General features: G+C 43.3%; 1 long non-coding RNA gene across 1 annotated transcript; it reads left to right on the top strand.

The window, feature by feature from the left end:
- Positions 1–315: 315 nt before the first annotated feature.
- Positions 316–6,524, top strand: LOC123022119. The gene is made up of 3 exons (XR_006414466.1): positions 316–567; positions 1,519–1,756; positions 6,427–6,524. It is a non-coding gene; the product is annotated as an uncharacterized LOC123022119 (long non-coding RNA).
- The last annotated feature ends 11,465 nt before the right edge of the window (positions 6,525–17,989 follow it).

Raw genomic sequence — 17,989 nt, 5'->3', positions numbered from 1 at the left:
CTTCTGACTCGCTCTGTTTTCTATGTTTCTATGTGACCTCCCCTGAAACAATTTAGAGGGTCTTTGAAGCCAAAATAGGAAGCTGTTCTAGCATGATTCATGAAACAACCTGCAGGGCTCTATCAGGTGTGCAGAACCTCTGGCCCAGTTACCAGATTCGGCCCTCCTGGACAACTAGTCTGGCCCTCCAGACTTTCCCCGAGCACTGCTCCATTTCATCTACCTCACCCTTTTCCCCTGAGCACCCATCACTGCGTAGTTTCCCAGCTTCCCCTGTTTTAAAAGATGGTAATGCCTCTCCTAAGGCTTAGTGACTAGCCAGGAGATATTAAATAAGCTGAAGGTGTTGGATATCAGTCCTACTCATTTGCCTTTGACTCCCAACTGCTAGAGTATAAGCCTGCAGGCTGCAACAGTTTCATTGTGGGCTGTAGCAGATCAAGGGTGCCAAGGCTGGACCATAACCAGCACTGAGAGAGTGGCCAGCAATCCAGTCCTCTGCAAAGCATCAGAACCAAGAACCAGCACCAAGGACAGAAAAAAACAAGGCAGAACCAGGAAGATCAGGTAAAATCTTTGGCTTTTTATGCTTCCTCCTGTTTGAAGAGAACCAATCACCAGCCTCGATGGATGGTGCTAGCCCAGAGCCTGGGACCACACCACTGGCCAGGGTGGTGCTCTGAACTGCAGCTCTGGTGGCCTCCCAAAGAAGACAGCTGCACAGAGACCCCTGGCAATAGCCAGAGTGCTTTTCGACTAAAGCCTATTATACATGTTTTCAACCAGTGCTTGAGGATGAAGCAGCTCTCATCAACTTATTTTAGCTTTTGCTTTTAACAGAGGAATTTGTTCCACCCCCATACTCATGAGTCATCTATTTTTTAAGAAGACATTTACACTGCAGGGGGAAAAAGAGTCTCTGTGCAGGTCTAAAAATCTGTATTATTTTCTCAGTTTTTAGATGTGTGGTTTAGAAATCTACATTTAAACTTCAGACATCCTTACTCTCCTCTAATCACCATGCTAAGTTAATTTAAACATACATACACCAGTTCCCAGGAAGTGAAATTATGCAGGAAATTCAAAATTGAAACTTACTAAGGGCACACAGCCTTGGTACTAATTTAGCTCCCCAAAATGGAAAGCTGGGCATTCATTGACTTCCTACAGCTCCGCCATGGTAGATGCAGAAACAGTTGGATACTGACCTTATTACAATAAAGTTTGCATCACCAGAACTTTTTTTATTCTGATATATGCCAGTTATTCAAAATTCCTTGTGTTAGCTTGGCTGACTTCAGGAAACTGTAATAAAACATATCCACAAGATTGGTGGAATTGTCACATCTGGTTTTTCATCATTTAAGGAAAGAAACCTCTGCAATTCTAGTTTTCACGATTATAGATGGATGTGGGGCATTCCCACTTAATGGGATGTCCCTGTGGGGAAGGACAGGCAGAAGAAGCTTCCCTCACAGAGATGAGAGACTGATGGGTGTTTCTTCTCTTTTGCTCTAGAAGGCCATTGCATAAAAGAAAATGACTGTGCATGGGCTGCCCTTTCTTCATTCCTCCTGTGCCTTTAATTCCTGCTCTCTCATCTGAATGGCCATGTGCACTCTCATACAAAAGCACTGCCAGAGGGCGGTCCTCTGTTTGAAGGTGTCCTCAGTTGGAAAGACTGCCCTGTCCAATTACAATTGAAAGACAAAGAACCACAAGGAATGCTGTGGATCACCACTCTGCCCCTGAGCAGGTGAGTACACAGGCCAGCTGATCATAATCTTCTGCATTAAGCAGAGACATACCATACTTCTGCTTAAATTATACTCATTTTCTACATTCTCGTCACTATTTACTTGGGCACCTGGTTCAACCAAGGTATCTCTCTGCCGATTTGAAGATAGTCCAGAATAGACAAGGCCATTTGTGGAAAAGATAACATAGAGTTTATTGAATACAGAAAATGATGAAATATAAGTGCAGACTATCCATAAACAAGCAAAAGATTGCGACACTACCCTTACCTGTGAATGTCTTGGTTCCTTGAAAATGGAAGGGAATGTTCCATCAACCTCCAAAGTTGTTTGGGCAAACAGCAAGTCATTCTTCACTATGCAGGAGGGCATAGTCATTTTCACTTTGTATCATAATGGATTTTTTTTCCTTTTAAATCTCCAGTTCTTTCTTTCCCATTTAAACATAGAACTATAGAAACATAAAACTGAGAAATTCAGAAGGGATCTCCTGGGCCATCTAGTCTGACCCCTGGCTCCAGCCGGCTCCGCTCATCTCTGAAGAAATCTGTAGATTCTGGTGAATATTTCTTAGAAATGAAACGAGATGAAATGAAACGAAACAGAAAAATTCTCTTATCTATTTGCATCACCCAAACATAATAGATGCAGTGATTCCTAGTATGGCTAGGACCATGTTGCACCTGTCTGCTTGAAGCCATCAGGAAAAGAGACTGAGAGAATTGACTACTCAGCAGTGACAAACTTCCACAGACTCCATCTCTTAAAGTCCGTGGACTTCCTTTCGTGCTCAGCCCTGTGCTAGAAAGGGAGTAGAGCCAAGAGGAAGTCCACAAACGCTTGCGGAACCTCAGAGGCACAGCCAAAAGCCTTCTTCTGCATCATGAGATGTGGAAACAAAGACTGAGAATTGCACACATGGAAGAAAAATGATGCCCACGTGGCACTTGTGCATGGCTCACTTCCTGCTGGGCAGATGTGCCAGGAAGTGGAATTTCTAGAACTGAGGCCTGGAGTCCAGGAAGCCAATCCCAGCGAATTTAGAGAATTACCATGTACAACATGGATGCTTCACACATCCATAGTGGTGACCCTAATTTGTAGAACAGGCATGGCTGAATATATAGGGAATCCAACTGACTCTTTTAAGAGCTAAGCAAGCATTCAAAGCCTTCGGCATCAGTGGACAACCCCACCAGTCTTAGTTTCTTCAACATCCAAATTTCTTTAGTTTCATGTTCTTTCTATCCTTTTATGAAGGAATTTACAAATGTTGGTACATTCTTTTTGGAAGACAAGCCAAGCAGAATTCTAATCTTTCCCAAACTTTAATAGCCACCTCTAGTCAGTAATACAGTCACCTAAAGAATGTAGAACAGCTTTCCCCAGCTTGGTGCCTTCCAGATGTTTCATATCACAGTTCCCCAAATTTCTAACCACTAGCCATGGTTGAGGGGAGTTCAAATCCAAAACATCTGGAAGACACGAAGTTGGGGAACTCTGATATAGAACCCTCCCTAGGAGTGCATAGGATTCCAAATCATGGTCAGTTCTCTGTTGCTATGGATACTTGAACATTGTCTCCCAAAATTCACAATTTCAGAAGCCTCCATGTATTTAGAGCACTTGCTTCTGCATTAACCTCTGGTTTCATCAGCCAAATACTATTCAGTATCATTTTTTAGTCTTCCCACACACATGCAAAAAGAGCCTGAAATCAGTCAAATTTCAATCAAGTCACATTTTGCTCGGAGACTTTTGAGGTTCTAACTGTAAATCTGTATAACCTTGAAGATTCTTTTGATCTTTAAGCTGATAAGATTTAAAAAAAACCCTGTAAGCAAGAGGTGGCTGGCTGTATGCTATGTGTATTTAATAGAGAAGATACAGTTTATATGGTTCATTAAGTTATATGTGAAATTGCATTAGAGTTTACCCCATTAGTATACCTCTCTTAAACTGCATCTGGGGTCTATGCTTGACAGGAAAATTAATAGCTTCCTGTGTGCATTGTGCAATTTGAATTGATCTTCTAATACACTGAAAAATAATCCTTTTAATAGGAACTGAAAACATAAACACAACATATATTTCAATATAAAATTAACCAAACTATCCACAATGGATGGAAGTTATTTATTCAAATCCAAAATGCAAGCCATTATAGATTATTGATAATCATTTTTCCTGCTGTGTCAGATTATAATTTTGTTAATGCTTTTCAATACAAATCTTAATGATTTGTTTAAGGAAGTTGAAAAAATCTCCATTTAAAATTAATTCCCTTTTACACTGTCTTAGATTATAATTTTATTAATTCTAAATAGGTGTTTATCCAGATTCCTCAAATAAGTCATTATGAATTATTGGGAAACATTTAAAAAATTATAATCTGGCATCACAGTAAAGAAATCCATCTTAAACAGATCCATTACAGGAAAACCAACACCGATAAAAAGCTCTAAAGATGTCTCATTATACTTTATATCACCTTTCTCTGAAACCTGAAAGTTTTATAAAATTGTAAGCAACTGACTTAAAAGTATTTTCTTTTTTAAAAAATCAGTACAAAGTATAATCAGTACCTGTATAATCCTATACATGTCTCCTCAAAAAATGGCATTTGCTCAGAGATAGGACTGAATAGTTACCTTGGCAGTATTAGGGATACAGATGTGGCAGCAGTCGCAGATGTGGAATGCCAGAGGGGCAAAGCATCTGCTGTTCCCCAACAAATTTGCTTGGATTGGAGTGTGTCCACTATAGCTATTATAAGTAAGCACAGATCATTTAATGCCATTGCTATACCAACTGCCACTATGCCAGTGAGACCTGGAAATTTCTCTTCCCTACTTCACACATTTTGATGGATGGATGGTTTTACTTCCTGGCAAATAGATGGGGAAGAAATGAAGGTAGTGACAGATTTTATTTTCCTGGGCTCCAAGATCACTGCAGATGGGGACTGCAGCCAAGAAATTAAAAGACACTTGCTCCTGGGGAGGAAAGTTATGGCAAATCTAGACAGCATACTAAAAAGCAGAGACATCACCCTGCCAACAAAAGTGCGTATAGTCAAGGCTATGGTTTTCCCAGTTGCAATGTATGGCTGTGAAAGCTGGACCATAAGGAAGGCTGAGCACCAAAGGATTGAGGCCTTTGAATTGTGGTGCTGGAGGAGACTCCTGTGAGTCCCTTGGACAGCAAGGCGATCAAACCAGTCAGTCCTAGAGGAGATCAATCCTGACTGCTCTTTAGAAGGCCAGATACTGAAGATGAAATTCAAATACTTTGGCCACCTAATGAGAAGGAAGGACTCCCTGGAGAAGAGCCTAATGCTGGGAACAATAGATGGCAAAAGAAGAAGGGGACAGCAGAGGATGAGGGGGCTAGATGGAGTCACCGAAGCAGTTGGTGTGAGATTGAGGGGACTCTGGCAGATGGTGGAGGACAGGAAGGCCTGGAGGAATGTTGTCCATGGGGTCGCGATGGGTCGGACACGACTTCACAACTAACAACAAGAGCAACAACAACATGGCTTTACAGGTGGATGGGAGTCTATTTTGGTCACATTGGGTTGTACTATGGGCATAAATCAGTTGGGGGGTGGGGTTGTTGAGCATCCATTGGGCATATGTGCTTGCTGTGGCCAACCAGCTGGCCATGGGAAAACCACGAGCAGGATATGAGCACAACAGCAACTGGGGCACACAGGCATGCGACCCCTGATACCAGACATAGTGTAGAGCCATCAGGACTAGTAGCCACTGGCCACTCATCAGAGCTATAGGAGTCTTCCTGTTTCTACTGCTTTCTAGGTGGTCACTTGGAATATGGGGTCCTGGACTTAGTTCTGGTCCAGGCCTAGCTCACCACTACCCCAGAGTTAAAAAGTTATGAGAACTGAAGAAATGCCATGACTGATCAAACCAGTGATCCACCTAGTCCAGGATTCTTTTCACAGAGCGGCCCACCCATGGACAACTCACAAACAGGACGTGAGTGCAACAGCACTCTCCCACCCTTGTTCCCCAGCAGCTGGTGTGCAGGCAACATCTGGTGCTGGAGGTAGCATATCGCCATCTGCACCAGTAGCCAGTGCCTTCTCCTCCATCAGTTTCTCCAGTCCCCTTTCAAAGCCTCTCAAATGGATGCCGCCCATACATCCTGTGGAAGTGAATTCCATAGTCTAACAGTCTGCTTTGTGAAGAAGCACTTCCTTTTATCTCTCCCGAATCTTCCACCATTCAGCTCCAGGTCCTCTTCAAATGAGAAGTCCCTGGGGTGCAGGTGACTTAATGGTCAGCTAAATGCCTCTAGAAAACTCACATAGAAGCTAGGAAGGCAAGATCCTTCTCCTGTCCTTATTCCCAGCATCTGATATTCGGAAGAACGCTACCTCTGTCAGCCGCAAGGCAATCCAAGAAAGCAATGACTGCACTGCCTTTTCATTTCTTGTGCTCAAATCATATTCATCATCATCATGAAAGCCAAACTGAAGTACAAATGATCTTTATGAAAACTGTACAAGGAAAAAGAGAAAACATGTTGGACTTACAGACTTCTGTGGATGTTTTGAAGCATTACAAAAGTGGTGAAACCTGGTCTAGGGATGTGATGGGCTGCAATTCAAGCCATGCTTGTCTTGAATAATTTCTCTTTACTGCAGACCTTCAAAGAGGATGAACAGGTGAGATGTGAGTTCATGGAGAGAGGGGGAAACACTCTGCTGAAGAGTAGCTGCTAGACAAGATTAAAGGAAAACCATGTCAAGAGAAGAGAAGAGAAGAGAAGAGAAGAGAAGAGAAGAGAAGAGAAGAGAAGCCTAGATCAATAATCACTGGAACCAGTGAAAGGAGCATTATTCCAACTACATTATTTTCTGCCAAGACATCCGTTAGCAAGTAGCCAGGTACACATTTAGAAATAATTTTCTCAAGTGCCCTTTGATGTGAAAGGAACGGATTCAACAAGGGAAATGCAGCATTGTGGTAAACTGCTGAAAACTACATTAAGAAATGATGCTGTCTTGCTCGAAAACAGCTGGGTTGTGGATGTCGGTGGGGGAAGATATTCCCCTTCAGAAATGCAATACATTGTTGGAAGTACTCTGTCTATAGCATACAGAAGCCAAACCGGATAGTGAATTTCGAGTGCTAAACAGCAAAACAGGAAAATTAGCCCACTCTGCAATTAAAATATAATGAGCAAATACAGTGCAGGCTTCTTTCCCAGCCCTTCATGAATCTGATTCTTTTTCTCTTGGCAGGTTTATGGAGCTGAAATAGGCACCTGTAAGCACTGTCTGCTTCCAAGCACCTCTCTAGGCTCCTGCGGCTATCAGAAATCCACACGTAGAACTGGCCTCACAGATGTGGAATACTAATAATCTTTCCTTTAAAGAAGAAAAAGTAGACTTCTATGCACCGGACACTGGAGACTCGAGGACTAGATAGGCCGAGGATGCCCAAGAAAAAGGAGTAAAGCTTTCATCCCAAGCAACTTTCAGCTTTGGCCATAAGGAATTGTCTGTGCGACCTGTTCCCCTTCTGCCATTTGTTTAATAAGCAAAGCAGTAGCTTTCAGCACTGATCAAACAAAACGAGAACGAAACAAAAAAAATCAAGGCAAGGAGTGCCGCACCGCAAATATTCCTTTTAGGATGTATTATTGTCCACGTGGCTCACTCAAGTGAGAAGGACATGCTGATGTTGTGTTGTTTTGTTTTAATACTTCCACTTTCAAAACACTCACAGGCTGGGATGACTTTTTCGGATGTTAATCACATTTTATTTTATGAGCACCAAAAGTAAGAAACGCAAGCCTTCCCAAGAGATCCTTTTTCAAAGCAGACATTTGCTTCAGCTCCATTATTATTCAGGCTCTCCCTTGAATTTTAGCAGGTGCAGAAGTTAAGGAGCTGTTCTGATCAGAGCATCTTAATTGCTCATACCACTGTCTTACCTGGACTTTTAATAAATGATTAAGTCTGCCTTGAATCTTGCATCACGAAGACTCTGTCTAGATACATACGTATGCATATATGCATACACATACTTGGGACTGTGACTCCTCATGAATTCTGGCCTCAGGGCTGCATCTTGAACAAAGCAATGTGCCAATAGCCTCCACATTGGCTAATTTATTTATTGGGTATTATCAATGCTGTTAGCTCTATTACAAGCTCTGGAAAGCTGATTCATGTAGTCTGATCTACTTCAGTAAGAAGCTTTGTTGTTACATGCAATCTGTGTTGATTTGCCAGAGAGTGTAGGAAAGCTGAACCTGAAAAATGCATATTTTTCCCATTCAAAACGTGTGCTTTGCCCATTCAAATTAAAATAAAAACAGGTTGCAAAAGATAGCAGGAGTGAAAAGAACAAAAACATGAAGGTTCATTTGGAGAAGCTCAGCAAACCTGATCATCTTGGGTTCCCCCATTCCCAATTTAATGCAGTATTAAAGAGAGTCAGGAAAGAAGGATGTTTTTCTTCAGGTTTCATCCTGTCTTCATAATGTTTTATGCCAATTAAATTCTCTCAACCTACCCACCACAACCACAATTCTGCATTGTCAGGTTAATAGCACTGGCCTACCTTAGCTGGTGCTCATAAGGTTAGGAGGACTCTATGGGTTACCCTCCAGGTGTTTTGGACTACAGCTCCCATCCATCCCAGCGCTGTAGTCCAAAATATGTGGCCTGCGCCACATCAGGGAACGCTGGTGCAAGACATCATGAGATAATGAGCATTGAGTGCTTCCATCACACGAGAAAGAGTTAAGTACATGTTCAGAGCATCTTTCTATCTGACTTCCAGTTGTGCCAACAGCCAAGGGAAATGAGAACTTAATTTAGCTTAAGATTTTGAGCTAACTCCGCAACAGTAACCACCCCAGGAGGGACCCTGCACTAATATAGCACATCATTGATGAAGTTGTGCTTCACAGGCACCATGAACAGGCAATCAGGAGCACGGAGCACCACGATTTTACTGGTAGGCAAGGAGAGATGACAGAAAAGCAAGCCCAGCCATATGCAGGTGCAGGGCCGCTGACCGCTGACTCTCTGCAAAGTACAGCACTCAAATTTGCAGCCAGGCCCTAAAAGGTGTTGCTGGCACTTCAGCAGCTTTGCCCCTGGATGGCACTGTTCCAGCTTCCATATGCCTCCAACGTCATCCCTCCATGCAAAAGACCTTGAGCTGCAACCAGCTGCATGACACATCCCTCCATAGAAGCAGCCAACTGCCAACTCCCACACCCCCAAATTAAATTACCCGTGGATTCTCCAGGTTGCCAAACAGGCAGAGCAGAGGCAGCAATGCTGTTTGACCTGTTGCTTGTTCCTCCTCCCCCTGCATCCCCTTTCCTTCTCCTTGCTCCAAGCCAATTCCCACATATCCTTTCGATCATTAAATTAAGCACACCATCTCCACGGCATCTGTGAATTCTGAAATTGCAGCGATAAAGGATCTTGCACAGCCGAGATAAGGAAATTTAAGCTGCCGAGCACTTGTGCACATCTTTTGAGTAATTCAGAGAGCCATGCAGATAAAGCAGACTGCAGAATAGGAGAGGGTCTGACACATGTCGAGTTCATTAGCATATTCGTCCTTGCACAGCTATAAATGGCTCTCTTTCTATGCTGGCAGTCTTTAGGAAAGGCTGACAGAGAAGCAACTCGCAATCCATTTACAGTGCATATAAGTCAATCCTGCAAGTCTAGTAAACATCAAATACGAATGAACCACAAAGAAATAAAACTCAACACCAGGAAATCTAGCAATCAAAACAGCTGAATTCTATAGATTCCAAGCAACTGAAAAGCTACCCCATCAAGGAATCACAGCATCCCTACATTTCACAAGGCTTTTGATAGTAGCAGAAGGGACATCAGACTGCCTCTTCAGGAAAAGTAAGGGCAGAATGATTGTTCTCAGGAGAAAACTAATCTTAATTCTAAATTTTATACTGTGCTGTTGTTGTTTTAACATATCTCACACATAGCCTTGAGTAAAAAGGAAATCCTCAAAATAACTACCAATAGAAAGCTCTCCTCTTCAACACATCCCCGACCAAATTGGTATTTAAAAACTTAAGTACACAGAACAATCTTCTGTTCTCTATTTTGTCTCTTTGAGAAGCAATTTTCAACATGCAACACTTTCTAATGAATACAGCATTAAAAGTAAGCAATGTTCTGACCTGCAGATACTCGGTTTAACAAAAGGAGCATGGCTGTTATTTGGAAATAGGAGGTGAGAGAGAAAGCCAGGAGAGCAAGCACAAATATGACAGTATAACAAGAAATTAGAAAGTTGCTGCATGTTCCCTCTTCAAGTAGTCACCAGTGGCAGCACAAAAGGCTTCCTTCTGGAGGTGAGATCACTGGACACGCACTGAATTTTTGCAATATTCGCTTTAATTGCAAATATCCAAGCACAAGCATCCAGTATTCCTATATTGCAACAGATCTGCTACCCTGTATAGGTTACTCAAAGGTTCTTGCACCCCAGTGGGGCTTCAGCTAACACATAGTTGTCTTTCCTCCCAAATACTCAAAGAGAGATCTCCAGACTTCACGAGTTCCTTCAGATGAGCTCTCCTGGATTGGTTCCCATGGGTGAAATATCAACTAACTATTCTGAGCTGCTAACCAGCTATATACCATCAATAGGAATAGCTGGCCAGAAGCCAGCTATTTCTAAAGAAGGACATGCATTGGAAAGGGGTGTCCAACCCCTTTCTCTTTCTATTGCAAACTTTCATATGTTCTGGGCAAAATTTGTCCACATGGATTTTTACTGCTTAAGGCTAGTTCCTACCTAATGATAGCAGCACAGGAATCATTATTTAGATATTAATGAGCACTTATACAGCACTTACAGCTAGAGATTTCAGAATGCCGTATGCTAATCATAAAAACACAAGCATGATGTTCAATATGGTAGGCATGGTAGGCGTACCATGAGTGGAGCCAGCTGGAGCTGGGGGTCAGACTAGATGGCCTGGGAGACCCCTTCTGACTCACTCTGTTCCTATATATAGAAAAGAGATGGTATCTACATAAGAGGAAGGGAAGGTGTTCCACAGGGAAGGCATCTGCCTAAAAGCAGGTGAGTGGTACATGGCTAATTGCAGAGGGAAGAGAACTCCACTTCGAGGGGGCTGCTATGCTGAACATTTTGATCAAGGTAGGTAGGCATGCAAGGACTACTCGTCCATGTTTTTTTCTCTCTGCAGCCATAGCACTTGAGCTCAGTAAGGTCTGAAGGACCACCTTCTGGCCCAAGTGGTTTGCCTTCAACACTGGTTCTGGAAGACCAAGGAGCAGACCTCAGAAGAATGTGGCCCACCAGGGGGATGGAAGGTAATTATGCAGCGGTACTGGATGTTGGTGGGTATCCAGCTATCCCCCAACACTTGGAAGTTAACTTCTAAGGCAGATGTCCCCAACCTTCTTGGACTAGTAGGCCCATTTGGGAATTTGAGGAACTGCTGGAAGGCATCCTCGGAAAACTGCTCTCATGAAGGCACTGGCTAGTCACTCAAGGGCTGTCTAGGTTATAGAGCCAGTCAGTGAGCAGGAAGAAGCACCTTAGAGAGATGCAGGGAGAGAAAGGGCAATGCCAGAAACTGGGTGGGGAAGAAATGGTGAGCTAAAAAGATGTAGGGGGTGGGGGAAAGTAGCCAGGTTAAAAGCTGGGTGGGGAAAACAGTAAGACAAAGTAGTAGAAGTGAGAAAAAGGGCAAGGCAGGAAAGAGAGAGAAAGAAGAATGCTGGGATAGCACCTTCCTACCAACACCTGAGCTGCCTCAGCTTCAGGAACAAGGAAGAGAACCTGATTCACTATTGCTTTTCAAGGTTTTTATTAAAACATTTTTTCAAGGGAACAGAGAGCTTTGTGGGCCATGTTGGTTGTGCTGTATTCTAGGGGAATGTTCCAAGGTGCAAATTTAAAAGTATTCCCAAAGACTCTTACACAAAGGAAAAAAGAAACGTCTTCCTTAGCTAATAGGGAAAATGCCATCAAAAAGACTTACAGCACGATTCTACAAAACACATGTATATTTTCTTAGGAGTGATTTTGAATTAGAATTTCCCTAACTCAACCTCAGGCATTGTTACCCCAGATCCTTTGGCCCTTATTCATTTCCTCCTGTGTACAAATGGTTCAGTCATGGCTATATGCTTACTACCTTCGCTAAATGTTGGACACATCCCAAACATGTCCCAGACCTATTGTGCCAATTTCCTCAAAGCAAATCTGAGAGGAGAGGCACACTTCAGAGAGAAATAGGTCACCCACATGCACTGGGGTTCCTCAAGACAGAAGGAACAAATTGCAGAACAAGATGTTACAGGGTTGAAACACAAACACAGTTTCCTGGTGGGATCTGACAGATCCCTTGTCCTCTACCCCAGTCTTTGTTGACCAAGCAATGTTGATTTTTACTCTCCTCTCCTAGGGATCATCTTGTATTAGCAAAATGTGTGTGCGTTTTAAAGGGACTAGTGAGGGATTGACTAAACCTGGAAATTGCTGTACCACAGGACTTGGTAGAAAACAGTTCTACCACATTTAAGCAGCTCTGCAGAAATACAGCTGCAATTTCCCTACCATTTAATAGACTCTAAACAAAGGGTGTGGACTATCCATTATGGCTTAAATTAGAGAAATGATGGGGAGCACTCTGTGCCATACAGGGAGGACTGATTGCTATGGATGCAAGCTTGTGGTCAATATCACATTAAACATGAGGGTATCAAAACTTCTGCAAGAGAAAAGTGGCCTCTGAGAGATGCAAACTAATATACAAGATGCTGTTCAGACTCCAAATGCAGCAAGCATCCTGGCTTTTGCTTGGGGCATGTTAATTTGCCTTTGCATCCGTGCATGGATGTGGGCATGCATTCAGTGCTCCGTGTCGTGCGTGTGCATCCTGTCAAAGATTAGCTGCACTCATGAGAGACTCCCCATGCTGGTTATGCTGATGGTGTGGATTCCAACGCCAAGGATGAAAGTGTTTTTGAAACAGATTAGACTCCAGCTCTGGTTCAAGGCCTTGAGAACCAGCAGGAGGAAGCAGTGGGGGAGACTGGCCTGAGGGCAGGCAGGGAGGCTAGTCAACCCAGCTGTGGTAACACTGAGGGCTCACAGACTGAGAGAGGACATTCTGCAATGGAAAGGTTCTCCAGTGGAGAAGCCCTTCCGTAGTGGTAGACACAGTCACTCATGTTCATCACCAAAGGCAAGTCCAATGACGTGACAACGGGAGGACGAAAGGTGCGCCTGTTTGTACAGCGCACCACCTTTGGGGTCGAGACGCGGACCCTGGAGTGCCTCAGGAAATGAACTGTAGAAAGGGATCAAGCACTTCACTTTTCATACGCTCTGAGACTCACATGTAACGTAAATCCAAGCAAGATGAAATGAATTTCTGGAGGGGATATGGGTATAATTGAAAAATATTATATATTATATGTGTACAATGGTAGTATTGGTCTCCAGGGTGGTGGGTGCACTCCTTCATTTATTCTTTTTTTAAGAATTGTGTTCTTGTAGTGTTATATTTTTGTTGTAATTGTATTTATGGTTTTTTTCTGTCAAAAAAAAAGCGAGAAAGAGAAAAAAAAAAGGGACTCACATGTAACAGTAAAGAAATACTGGTGAGACTGATACTGCTGGGAGAGAGAAACTGATCCTGATACTCAATTAAGGTGGGATCTCTTGATCCCAACAGCTATATATGGTTTACCTGCTTTTGCTCTACTGTCCTTTTCTTCCTAGAATTAGACTGGGACACTCTTTCCTTTCAATTCCTCCTCTTCTTCCCACTTGCCTGAGTATTTCCGATGCTGCTATCAGGTGGAAGGTGTGTGCAGAGGCAAAAGGAGCCATGTAAGATTAATTGATAGAATGTATTTTTATACCATCCTTTGGATTCCCAAGGTGGCTTATAAAAGGAATCAAGCAAATGGAGTGTAACTATAAAAAAGGAAAAAGAAAGAAAATGAAAAGAAACTACTAAGTGGCCTAAAATTCATAAAGCAGCATAAAGCTATGTGTGGGATTAGACTCATAGAGTGCTAAAGTTGGAGGCTACCTCTGAGGTCTTCTAGTCCTATCCCCTGCTTGGTGCAGGATCTACAAACCAGATTAGATCTTCAGATGACTTTTGATATTGTATTCATCTTTATTTCATGGAACCACTTTTGGTTTCCATTTGGAGGGGGCAGGGGGATGCTAAGAGGAGGAAGAAAAAGGGGAGAAAGAGAAACAGGAACAACAAGACTACAAAGATGACAGAGTTTATGCTTCCCTTCTGATAACCTTGTCCCAGACCTTTCAGTAGTCCCTATCCAATGGCATCATCAACTTTATTTAGCATGGAACACCCAAGAAGGTCAGAGTTATTCTCCTTGCAGACACTTGGGTTGTGCACACCCGTTTCTTTCAGGCTCGCACCGTTACCATGTGCACACTTCTTATCCCAGAACTCACTCAGTTATTCAGCTATCCCCCATATCATTCTCGTTCTTACATCTCCACTTGGGCCAATTACTAGAGATTGGCAAGCAAACCAGTATTAGTATATCAAGAGCTGGACCTCATTGTTATTGATGTGGAAAATGAAGATTAGCCTACCAGCCAGTAATTAATCCAGTGTTTTCCAGATTGATTCCTAATGGGTTTGGTTTTGCTTTGGGTACACCCCAGAAAACAGGAAATACAAATAGAAAAACATATTGGTAGGGAAACATGTGAGAATATGTTTGGAAAGGAGAATGAGGATTATATAAATTTCCTTGGAGTCATTGCGGGATACAAGAGTATAGTATAAGATAAGCACATATATCTTAGCACACTCATCAGATCCTTCATACAGTGGGAGAAGGGGATGCAAAGCTCATGCTCAACAAAGATAGGACTAGCCGGCACGAACCTTTGGGACACTCATGCCATGCTTCCACATAACTCTTCCAAATCACATAAAGTTCTAGTTCCCCTCTACTCACCTCTGAAGTCTCATCTGGAGCTCTGCATCCACCTCTGGACACCACAGTTTAAAAAAGATGCAGACAACTTGGAAAGGGTTCAGGAAAGGGCAACAAGGATGATCCAGAGACTGGAAACAAAGCCCTGTGAGGAGAGATGCAAAGAATTGGGCATGCTTAGCCTGCACAAAAGAACACTCTAAGGAGATGTTATAACATTCTTGAAGTACTTGAAAGGTTTTCACAAAGAGGAAGGTCAAGATCTCTTTGCAGCCTTCCCACAGTGCAGGACAGAGAATAACTGACTCAAGTTACAGGAAGGCAGATTCTGGCAGGACCGCAAAAAGAACTTCCTGGCCATTAGAGCAGAACAGAAATAGAAACAATTGCCTTGGGAAGTTGTGGGCTCCCCCAAACTGGAGGCATTCAAGAGGCTGTTGGACAACCATCTGGGAAGGATGGTTTGACTTGGAGCCCTGCACTGGGCAGGTGGTTGAATCCAGTGGCCTTCGTGCTCTACCATTCTGACTCTATGATTCTATCACCTGGTTGAGTTAGCCTGAGGTGCTAGGCTATGATTCCTATCTTGGGCATTATGTACATGAGTTGCTCATACAAGCCCCCAAATCCCACCCATTCCTTTCTCATTTACCACAATTCCCTGCCCCTCAACCTGTGGCCATACCTGACCAGATGCTTCTACCTTGCCCTCTTCTGCTTAGCACAGACCCTGCAACACCATCTCCTGTGGGGCCCTCCTGCTGCTGCCCTGGTGCCAGAGATGATGTTCCTGATGGATAGGCAGGTGCTTCTCTCAAGGTCAAGTCTTCCAGGCAAGGCGGATCAGCCATATTGGTCTCCAAAACTTCCCCTGTCCCCAGACGGTGCACCGTGGAATCACCACAGCTGAGTCAGACTCCACTCCCTCCAAATCTGCAGTGGAAGCCCCACCTGAACTGGGGCTCAGTCCCATTCCATATGTTTTATTTATTTATTTATTTATTTAACACTTTTCTATGCCGCCCCATCGCAACAAAGCCTCGGGGCAGCTCACAAACCAACACATGTTGCTGGCTTGCAGCTCCTTGCCGACCCTAGTCATCGGCTATGCTGATTGGCAGGGATGGGGATCAGATCATCACTAGGAAGTGCAGAGAGGGGCTAGCTGATGGATCTGCTGAGCCAGCCATAGCTCTGGGTTCTGATGCTGATGTTACTCCCCCAATTCCAGGTCTTGTGAAGACCATTCTCAGCAGCTCAGCAAATTCATTGAGGCTTCTACGGCATTAGCCCTGGTGTGCTGATGCGTGGATGTTCATTTCCCATAGCATCATCCTTTGCTTTCTGTCCGTGGTTTTATGGGCAAACTTCCGAACAGTCAACAAATTTTCCAATATTCTTGTTGGGTTTTAAGTTTCAAGGCAGCTTAGCAACTCAGCCATTTCAGAGCCAACATTCAGATAACATCTTGGTACATATTAATGAAGTCTCTTTGCTCTTGAGGGTGCTGCCGAGACCTGTTTCTCCCCTTTAGTAGAGTCGGCTTTCCTGCTGAGGCCTTCATCTTTCACTCTGGCAAATGCTAACACATCAGGTATATTCTGTCTGATAAAGAACTGCTTGTAAACTGCTTCATTACTCAGCATAAATCAGAATTTTCTTTAACAACTAGCTTACCTGCCCTTAATTGGCAGTTGTCTCTAGATTTTATCCCCGTACTATTCCTCCTTTATCGAACGAATGATTTTCGCCGACACAAAGATCGGCAACTTCCTTCCAGGTTTCCTTTTGATCTTGACAGCTAAACATCTGAAAGTCCACTTTTAGCTTCTTCTTACAGGAAGCTAGAATATCAAAAACTGGCTCTTCAATAGGAATGAAAAAGGAGTTCAGTTAGTTTGCATTTTAGTCCAAAATTACCCATTTTCTCCTTTTCAAACTTAAGCATGGAATGAAGCTCGGTTCTCCATTCACATTTCTCCAGGTTTTGCTATGGAGTTGGATCATCGTGTGTGTGGGGGGGAGGGGGGGCACACACAAAGACAGTACAAAGACAGCTCCCCAGAGAGGTCCGCCTGGCGCCGTCATTATTTGCTTTTCAGCGCCAGGTCAAGACCTTTTTATTTGACCAACATTTTAATGCTAATCAATTTTCATTGCATATTTATTTATTTAATTTATTTTAGCCATGCCATTTATTTGGATACTCGGTCGTGGTGAAGCCAATTTATTTCATTTAGGATTTATAATATACTGTTAGCTGTCCAGAGACGACAGTGATGGACAGCCTATAAATCTCCCAAATAAATAAATATTAGTGGAAATAACTAACTGCATGTGATTAAGACAGGGGTTGGCAGCTTTTTCAGGCCCGTGGAAACATTTGTATGCTTCAACATAGAGAGCCAGTGTGGCGTAGTGGTTAAGAGCAAGGGACTGGGACTCAGAGGATGTACCGTACAGTCCTCTGTTTGGGAGAGCTGGCAGAGGACAGTCCTCTGTTTGATGGGTTGCCCACCCCAAGTCTGGTTTAAACTCAAAGAACTATGAAGAGGGAGAGCACTAAAGACCTGAAAATTGCCCAGCAAAAATTACTCCTTCCCAGCAGCTGGAGCACCATTCTCATGGTTTGGTTTTGTTGTTGTTTTTTTTAAATGCCCTTATGCTGAATTTCCACTTGCTAAAACTGGCCAGCACAAGTTAATCAGGTGAAACTTTTGCTGTTCAGTTGATCTGTTCAGACAATCAAAGCTTGGCATCAGTGCTGATCATGGTCAGGCAACCCACAGAGGCCCAGTGATATCTACAACAGAAGGCCCAATGCCAGCCAGAGAGACTGGGTTGAGATCCCATATTGCAGAGTTGAAAGGAACATAAAAGAACATCTAGTCTAACCAGAGAGCCAGTGTGGTGTGGTGGTTAAGAGCATGGGACTGGGACTCAGGCGATCCAGGTTCGAGTCCCTGCTCAGCCATGGAGCCAACTGGGTGACTTTGGGCCAGTCACAGACTCTCGGCCAACCTACCGCACAGGGCTGTTGTTGTGGGGATAAGATGGAGGAGGAGAATGATGTAAGCTGCCTTGAGCCCTTTTTCGGAAAAAGGCAGGATATAAATAGAAAAATAAATATAAATAAATAAACAAACATCTGGCGAACATTTGTATCTGTTTAACTACCTAGGATAGATGGAGGAATGGCTTCTGCCTTGCTCTTCAGGAGCTCTGCTCTTGG

Source organism: Varanus komodoensis, unplaced genomic scaffold (genome assembly GCF_004798865.1).
Source record: "Varanus komodoensis strain SLA01 unplaced genomic scaffold, ASM479886v1 scaffold18_3, whole genome shotgun sequence".
In the NCBI taxonomy this organism is placed as follows: Eukaryota; Metazoa; Chordata; class Lepidosauria; order Squamata; family Varanidae; genus Varanus; species Varanus komodoensis.
Note: the sequence above shows the minus strand (reverse complement) of the source record. Positions and strands in the feature narration are given on the sequence as shown.